At 61.4% G+C, this 8883-nt stretch overlaps 1 protein-coding gene and 1 long non-coding RNA gene across 3 annotated transcripts in view; one reads left to right on the forward strand and one right to left on the reverse strand.

Moving 5' to 3' along the window:
- GATA2 (GATA binding protein 2) overlaps positions 1-5301 on the reverse strand; it is a 13206-nt gene extending 7905 nt beyond the window's left edge. The window contains exon 1 of one of the 2 annotated variants that reach the window (XM_029917129.1): positions 5219-5301. The gene's annotated coding sequence lies outside the window, so the exon portion shown is untranslated. Of the gene's footprint in view, positions 1-31; positions 234-5218 lie in introns of those variants that run through there. The other variant, XM_029917128.1, reaches the window with a different exon arrangement.
- Positions 1451-3553, forward strand: LOC115273858. Its single transcript, XR_003900987.1, has 3 exons — positions 1451-2396; positions 2899-3031; positions 3329-3553. It is a non-coding gene; the product is annotated as an uncharacterized LOC115273858 (long non-coding RNA).
- Positions 5302-8883: the final 3582 nt, after the last annotated feature.

Here is an 8883-nt window from a genome sequence, read left to right on the forward strand (position 1 = left end):
CCCCCCGCCAGCTCTCGCACCCCAAACTTACACACGCAACGCCACAGGGAAAGGGGCCACGGCCTCGGGGACGGGGGCTCAGCACTGGCGGGAGCCCCAGGAGTGGCGGGCTTAGGAACCGCGCTGCGGGCGGCTGGGCTCACGGGGTAGGAGTGGGGGACAGCGCGCGCCTCGGCCTCAGGCCCGCCCGGCTCCGGCCCCTCGGCATCCTCCGGCCGCCCTGGCGCCAGCTCGCGACTCCAGCACAGACATGAAGCGGGGGCCGTGCACGCCTAAGAAGCCCGCGCCAGCCAATCAGCGCCGCGCGCCGCCCAGCCTCCGCCCCCCATTGGCTGCGCTCGCAACTCCCGGACCGCCGGACTCCCGGACTGACCCGCGGGCCTGCCCCCCTCCGCCTGCGGGCCCCCTCCCAGCGCCCTCCCGGCGGCCCCTGCTGCCAGTGCCCCCCGCCAGGACCCTCACCCCACCGGCCGACGGCTGCGCCTTCTCTTGAGGACATTCCGGGATCCGCCGAACCCCAAGGCCTTCTTCCCAGGAGCTAACCTCCAACTGGGGACCCCCCTCCCCGGGAGCCTGGGCCCCACACCCTCTGGCTGCCTGGGCCTCCTCTCCCCAGGACCCTAGCTCTCAGATCCTACGTCCTTTACCACTGAACATGGCCAGTTGGAGTCCCAACTACCTACCCAGACAGTTCCCTCCCCCCGACTCGGGCTATGGCTGAGAAAGGGAGTTGGGAGCACAGCTTCGGGACAGTAGGAGTGGTGGAGGGCAGGAACCACCGGGCTCGAGTGGGCACCTGGGCCTCGGACAAGAGGCCGTTGAGGACTGTGCTCAACCCGGTGGAGGTGGCCTGGCCGGCGGCTCCAGAGAGGGGGAGGGGGCGTCCCCTTCCCGGGCGTGGCCTTCGCAGACCAACGGGCCGAACTGCCTGGGGCGAGGCCATGAAGACCCGGACTGGCGCCGGCGCCGGCTCGAAGGAGACGCCTCCGGGCAGGAGGAGGCATTTTTCCCTCCTGGGGGTTCTCTAAGGCGGCCCCTGGGGAGAGGGAGGCGATAGACTGAGAACTCTGTCCCCTAAGTCACCTGGAACTGCTCTCCACACACCTCCAGTGCAGAGATCCAGCTCTGTGGGTGGAGTGGGCCCCAGTGCACAAATCTTGCCCTCTCCCATTGTACAGACAGAGGAGACCGAGGCTCCGAGGGAGCCTATGGTCCACTGGGGAGGAGGGTCGGAAACAAAGAACTTTGGGGGGGATTGAGACAGGTGCGGGGGTAAGGGGGGGATAATCGTGGTCCCCCAGCCCCTCTCCCTTAGCTTGGTCTACGGCTCTCGGAATAGGAACCCAGAGGGTCCCAGGTGGGTCCGGGACAGGGGAGAGGGCGGGGGTCCAAGCCACCCCCGGGAGGGTGGGGGGAGGGGCGGCGGGATTGACAGTCGGTAATTGGGTAACTGGAGGCGGCTTCTCCGGCCGGGCGGCCCCGCCACCGCGACGCCGGGCCCCTGACGTCACCCGATTCGCCAGGAAATGAACTTTTTAATAATCCCGAGGAGGGAGGAAAGCTCTTGGTCCCCTCGGCTCGGGGGGCTCCTGGCCAGGCCCAGCTCCGCGGGAGCGCCCGTCACCCTCTCCCAGACCAGCTCTGGGCAGCGCGGGAGAGGGGGGGCGGGGGGCGCGGGCACAGACTAGGGGCCTCCTCCTGCCTCTGCGTCCGGCTGTCCGTTGATCAGGCCCTGGCGCAGGTAAAGACGCGGGACTGGAGGCGCGGAGCCCCCATCGAGCTGGGAACCGGCGCGTCTTGGGCGCTTGGGGGACGCGCCAGCCCTGGCTGCCCGCTTCGCCTCCCACTCCGCTCCACTCCGGGGCGCGCGGGGCCCGCCTGGGCTGCTCGGAACTCCGCTCCACCTAAGAGGAGGCCGACGCCAGCTGTGTAAAGCGCTCCGGGACCCGGAGTGGGAGCGCGAGGCCGCGGGCGCCGGGCCTCTTCGGCCAGGCCGGGCAGGTGACTGGCCCCAGTGCCTTCTGATTCGTGCTCCCCGAAACGCGCGCGGTTTGGCCTGGACTGGCTGCCTCTCTGTTCGTCTGTCTCTCCTCCCTGCCTTTAGTTTGTGATTCTTCATCAACGCGTAAAATGCGATCGTCGGAGCCTTGAGACTGTTTTGCATCCCTGGAACCTAGCAGGAACTTATCAAAGACACCGCCGCCCCGGGGACAATCCCTAGTGTCAGGCAAGACTGCCCCGCCAGCTCGAACCCCGCGGGAGCCAGCGCGGGAGGCAGCCAGCCACTTGCCGGACCCGGGCTGTGAACACCGGAGCCGAGTGGAAGACTTGCGTGGATCTGCGATCCTCGCCTTGGCTCGCAGGGAGGTGGCCACTTCGGGCGCTGGGGAGAGCAGGTAATTCGCTTTATTTTCCCCCAAAGGTGTGGTTCAAATTACCCCCGTTCTGGGTGGGTCTGCAGTTTCATTATTACAGTTCGGCTAGAAGCCCCTCCGAGGCAACCTGAAGCCCCTCGGGCAGCGTCTTGGGCCCCGGCGGGAGGGCAGGTGACCGGCCTGCCTGAACGGCAACCCTGAGCTGCCCGCTGGCCTGGCGCAGAAGCGAGCACTGGCAGGGATTTAATTACCCCGATCGGCGGCTCAGAAAATCGCGGCACAGAGAAGCTTATCAGGGCAATTAAGCAATGCTTGAGCAGGGGCCTGGGGAGCTCAGCACCAGTCTCACTTCCCACAAACTGGGCCCAGGTGGGGGCGGGGGGGGGGGAGCCCTGCCAGGTCTCTTGAGGCCCCGGGATTGCCTTCCTCCAAAAGGCAGGTAGGCAAGTAGCCAGCTTGGCGGAGGCCACCACTATGGTTAGAGCTCCTGCGTTGGACACGGGACTACCTCGATCTTCCACAGGAACGAACCCGCCTGGGAGAGAAAAGAGAGGCACCAGGCAGCAGGAGGCCCAGCTGACCAGTAAAACACACCTCCACCATCCTGCCTGTGTGTGTGCCAGACAGGGACACTAGTCAGGCATCTTGCCCAGGAGGTAGGGGAGACCCCAAACAAACGGGCAGGCTCCCCAAATTGGCTGGGACTGTGGAGGCCACCCTAAAAGCTGAGAAGAGCAGATTTATTCCGGTTTATAGCCTCGGGCTTCAAGGTCTCCAGAACACCTTTGGAGGGAAGCGTTCCCTTTTTCATTTTTTTGTTAGTTTCCAAGGGTTGTTGCTAACGCGGGTGCTGCCTTTTGATCGCACTGAGAAGCTGTCACATGAGAACCAGACTTCAGGAAAGACTGGCGGTGGGCAGCAGAGAAATGGAATGTTCCAACTGCCTTTTTCAGGTGGTCTGAGAGTCCCCCAGAAAGCATGGGTCCTAACGGCTCAAGATGCTTTCTCTCGGAAGCCGGAGGCACAGGGATCCGAGGCCTGTTTCTAGAGGGCCTCACCTGCTTGGACCGCGGCTCTCAGCTACCCCGTCTTCCCCGTGGCACATAGCCCTCCCGTCCGTGCCCTTTGTTTAAATTTCCTTCATCCAAGGTGGCCCCTCTGGGACCATAAGTTTGCCATCTCTTTGTAACATAATTCTTCTCGCCTTTTCCTATGGGTATCTAATTGGCCAGCGGTGGAGGGGAGATTCAAAGAAGTCAGTTTGCGTCAGGACTGCTTTCCGTAGGGATATTTAATTGGCAGCCCGCTGACCTTCGAGCCCCACACTGGCAATGTGCCTTGAGGGTACCGAGAAGGAAGAGGGGGCCACTGTAGCCAGAGAGGTTCAGAAGTCCCCATAGGGTAAGGCCTTAAATCTGCTCAGGCCTGCAGCCATTTCCCCAGAAGGGGTTCTGCAACTGAGGGACTAGGACTCCAATAGCCCCTTCTGCTTGTTGGGGTTCATTTCCAGCCCCCCCCAAATGTGAAAGCTCCCTCTCCTCTGGCCTCTGTGATGGCTCTCCCATGGCTTACGTCTTTTGGACCGTTTTAATCGTAAAACCGGGGCAGAAGTCTCCGTGCCCTGGGCCGAGATCTTGGATCTCCTTATCAGGGTTTAACCACCCACCTTCAAGCCGGACAGCCTCCCCTATAGACCCTGCTGAGCCCTGCAGACAATCGGGCAGCGTTTCTGCCTCCTTCCAGAACAGGCACGGTTTACTCAGAGCGCCAGTCAGTCCTGCGGCCCGGCAGCCTGACAACTGGCAAATCCGTTTCGTTAGACGCAATTTGTTTGCAATTTATCCACCCGGCTGGGAAACTCTCTCCAGACGCCTGGGTAGCTGCAGTGGCCCTACCTGCTTCTCAAGTCCTGCCTACTCATAAACGAATCCCAGCACTAGGTGCCTGTGTAGACCCGGAGCTCACCGCCAGATGTTCCCCATCCCCGGGAGACGCAGCTTTTTCCAAAACAACGAATTTCCTTCCGTGTTTTCCGGGAAAGGAGCGGCCGCCACTCCCGGGGGCCCTGAACGCCGGATCTTTCCCCTCACGGTTGGGACAACCTGGAGTTCAAGCCTGGCCGCCGCTGAAGGATTCCTGAATGCCCGAAGGATTCCTGAATGCCCGAAGGATTCCTGAATGCCCGGCGCCCAGACAGACCCAGATCGCCGCAGTCTACGCCTCCCGGCGGCAGATCTCAGAGCCCACGGCGGCCCCATTCTTATTGAAATCCCACTAAACAGATTCCCGCTCCGGCTTGGGGCAGGGGGGAGACTTCCAGACTCGGCGCTCTCCCCCACCCGCACCCCAGCCACCAGGATAAAGGGCCGCGGGGCGCGGCGCGCGGGGGCGCACGCAGGAGCGAGCTGGGTTAAGCCGCGCAAAGCCGGCGCACGGGACCAGTCGGCAGGTGCAGCCGCGGCTCGGCGGCCGGGTTTGGGCGCCTCCGCCGCCTTGGCCCGGAGGTGGGGGCGGCCAAGACAAAGACCCCAGCTTGGGGTCCGGGAGGTGGGGCGCTTTGCAAGGCATCGGGAATAACCGGGGTTCGTGGCCTATGTATGGCTGCATCTGAGAAATGGGAAAACAAGAGGCCCGACGCGGGCCTGCTGTCCTCGACTTCTGAGATACTAGCTCAGGGTTAGGCCCTTATGACCTGGGGTTTGAGCCGCTCTTAGGACCAGGGCGAACCCCGAAGGCCACATATCAGGGGCCACGGGGCTAGATGGACTGGGTTTAGGGAGCCCGATGGTTCAAACCTGGGGACTGGAAGGACCCTGGGGCCAGGCGGAGGTGGGGGTACTTACGGAGCAAGGTGCGGAGGGCGGCGCCCCCGGGTGGACGGGGCCGGAGAGGAGTGGGACGCACTGCGCGGTGCTTGGCGAGGTGGGCCCACCGGACCCCGTTGCGGGCTGTCGGCATTCACCAGCAGGGCCTGGGTGGCGCGGCGAGTGGCCGCATGGTGCGCGGCGGGCCGCTTTTGTTCGCCGGTGGCCGACGGGGCCGACTGGGGTGGGGGCGCAGGCAGCCTGGAGATAGAGACTTGAGCGGCGCTGGCCTCGTTACCTCCCTCTCGCTCCCGCTGCCTCTCCCTCCCCTCCCCCGGCGCAGCGGCCGCTGCTTTTTATTTAGAACGCACTTTGAGGGGGCGGGAGCGCCGCAGGGGGGCAGAAGGGTGCCCAGAGCTCTGCGCCCGGTTTCCCTGGTCCAGCCGCCGGGCGGCAGGCCGAAGGCCCGCAGGCACTCAAGGCGCAGTACCTCACTCGCCCGTACTCCAGACTACTCCCGCCCTCGTAGGGGCGCAGGAATGAGCACCCATGCTCTCAGGGGTGTAAGCTCGGAAAGCCCGGGACGTGTCTTTTTCAAGACTCTCCCTGGGAACCCTCCTGAACCGTGGCCACAAGCGCTCACACACACGCACGTACACAGACGCCTGCTCCTCTTTTTCCGATTCGCTTCCAATATTGCTCACATATGCACACATCTGTGCACACGCATTGGCGCACACAGCTGTGGCTGCATGGAAATTCTCAGCCAGGAGATCAGGGTCACACTGACCTGCACGCATCCACACACCCAAATGTAGCTTGACAATCTGGCTCGGGCGCGCACGCGCACGCACACACACACACACACACACACACACACACTCCCTTCCTCACTTCCAGGCTGATTCGGCTAAAATGTAGATGCATGGCCTCTCCCTTCCAAGCCACCTATACCCCCACCTGAACTCCCCAACTCCCAAGCACACCAGAGCAATTCAGGAGTGGAGTTTGAGACAGCCCCCTGGCCCATCCCCAAGGAACTCTCTCAAGGGAAAGAGAGAGGGAGTCGAAAGAGAGCTTGTCCTTGGAAGACTGGGCAGAGGATTTGGGGTGTGGGAATCTTCACCCCCAAGAACACTCTTGTTCAAGGGAATCTGGTTCTTGAACTTCCAAAGTCCCTACCTCAAAATTCAACTCCACAGTGGGCCACCCCATCCCATTCCAGCTGCCCTGGGGAGTGAAAGTGGCCTGGGGATCTTCCGCCCAGAGAGAGTGCTTTGTTTTGGAAGGACTGGGAAGTCCCTGGTCCTGGGAAAACTATGTGCCCCCCATCTCTATGGGCATCTGCTTTCTTTGAAGCTGATGGTGACTGTGTTGCATGTGTATGTGCTGTGTTCGTGTGCGGGAGAATATCTGTCCTGAGCGCCCCTGTGTGTCTGTGTGCGTTTGTGAGCACATGGCAAGTCTCCAAAACTGAGTATATTATATGGCCATTTCTTCTTGTGGGTCTCTGAGAAGTTGTAGATTGAGACTCAGTGTTTTGTGGGTCCCTGAGAGTGTGTATTATTATGTGTAGCTGTTTTCAGAGCTTGACCCCAAAAGTGCCTGTGGGGGAGTGTGTCTGTGGACCTTGTTGTGTGTCCCTATGGCTGTGTATCTCTGAGATCTCTGTATTCATGAATCATATGATGGGAAGTGGGCATTTCCAAGTGTTTATTTATAAATTGGTGTGTGTCCCTATGTAGGTTGGTAGCAGTGTGTGTCTGGGTATCCTTTGTCTATGGATTGGAGTGTGTGTGCATGCGTGTGTGTCTGTTCGGTCTTGAACAGCATTGGGTATTGGGTGTCTATCATTGTATCTTGGAACTGATGATAGGAGGCTGGACAATGTATCCAAGTGTGTCTGCCTATCTGTGTATCCAGGTATGAACGCACTGTGTCGAGGTGTTTGTGTCTGTTTAACTGGGGTGTGGGCATCTGCGTGTATGAATAGATCTTGGAACTCTGCGTACTTCTCTACCCAGTATTACCCTCAGTCTGCATCTGGGGAGGAGTGTGTCTCTGGGTGACACACATACTGTGTGTCTTCCCAGATCACCCAACATCCCTAACCGGCAAGGCAAGAGGCCAGGGGAGCGGAGGGCACTCTCTGTCTGTCTGTGGGAGGGGGAGATGAGCTGATAAGGCTTATCTGCCGATGCCAGCACCGTGCTGAATAACCGCTCTAATGAGGTGGCCTCGCTGGGACCACCCGCTCCCAAGGCCCCCAGCCTCATTGAGGAGGGGCATTCAGGAGCCGGTTCTGGGGCACAAGAGTAAATCCCCATGAACCTAGCAGTGCCTGAGTGTCTACTGGGCCTTCTCTAGTTCTGTCTTGTTTCTTTGGAGGGAGATTCCAGGTCTTACACCCCCACCCCACCTGCCATCTCTCTGCTGGGCTGAGCTGGTCTGGCCAGAGCTGGCTGGGGCCTCTCAGCCTCAGGTCTGCTGTCAGGAACAGTTTTAAGAGGATGGGGGGTGAGAAGCCCATTGATGTGGGGCCCTCCAGGGTGGGGGTGGATTGAGAGACATGGAGGCCCAGGGATGGAAAGACCCGGAGAGACATGGAAGGGAGAGGAAGACAGGGAGACCCAAGGACAGATTTTAAAAGGCAACTGCCATAGAGGGACAGAGACACCACTGGGGGCTAGAGGGGTTGGTCAGGGACACACAGGAACAGACAAAAACAAACAACTTGGAAGTGGCCGAAAGAGTCAGAGAGATGGCAGCAAAAGCAGCACACGAGTTAGCCAGAGACAGCCGTGACCAGAGGAACAAGGGAGAGATACAGAGAGGAGAGAGGGAGAAAAACAAAACAAAAACAGATAGGGAAAGGGATACGAGACAGGCCCCCAGAGCAGTGGGGAGCAGAGGGAGGGCCGGCAGGGCCCCAAAGAGAACGAGGGGAAAGTCGGGAGGCGGAAGACGGGCTGGGTGGCATGGACAGACTGATTGGAGGACAGCGGCAGTGCCGGGCGCCGCCGCGCCAACGACGCGAGCGCGGGAGGCCGAGCGCCAGGCTGCGGGGCCGGGAGGGCATGAGCGCAGAGCCCGCGGACCGGGCGGGGCACCGAGGCGCGGGAGGCGGCGGCGGGCAGGGGAGTCCGCGCGGGGCTGCGTCGCTGTCCGGGGTAATTTTTCATCTCGGCCGGCTAATCTTTGTTCCCGGCGAAGATAATGAATAGCCAATCGTTATCTGCCCGGCTCCCGGAGGCTGCCCGAGAATGGGGTTGTACAGGGCTGGGAATTGTTTCCAAAGTGCCGCGGAATAAATGGTGTTCCTTATCTCTGCCTTCCAGATTATCGGAGCCCTTTCAGAGCGCGCACAACAAATGCGCCCGCCATCGAATGCATCATTTACCACCGCAGATCCGCGCGCTGATGGGCAGGCAGATAGCTGTCCGCGGGGGGCACGCCGGGCGCCCTGTGCCCGCGCCGCCTGCCTGCCTGGCGGAGGCACCCGCGCGTGCGCCCCCGGGTGGGCCTGGCGTGTTTGGATGGACATCCGCGTGTGCCAGTGGAGGGGCATTGGTGTGCATGCGGGTATGTCAAAGAAGTGAGCTACAAGAAAGTGCAGGCGTGCAAGCCTCTGCTCACGGCGTGGTGGGCGTGTGTGCTGGGAGTGCCTGGAGGTGGCCCCGCTGAGACTGTTGGAGGGTGCAGAA

Source organism: Suricata suricatta, chromosome 12 (genome assembly GCF_006229205.1).
Source record: "Suricata suricatta isolate VVHF042 chromosome 12, meerkat_22Aug2017_6uvM2_HiC, whole genome shotgun sequence".
NCBI classification, from domain to species: domain Eukaryota; kingdom Metazoa; phylum Chordata; class Mammalia; order Carnivora; family Herpestidae; genus Suricata; species Suricata suricatta.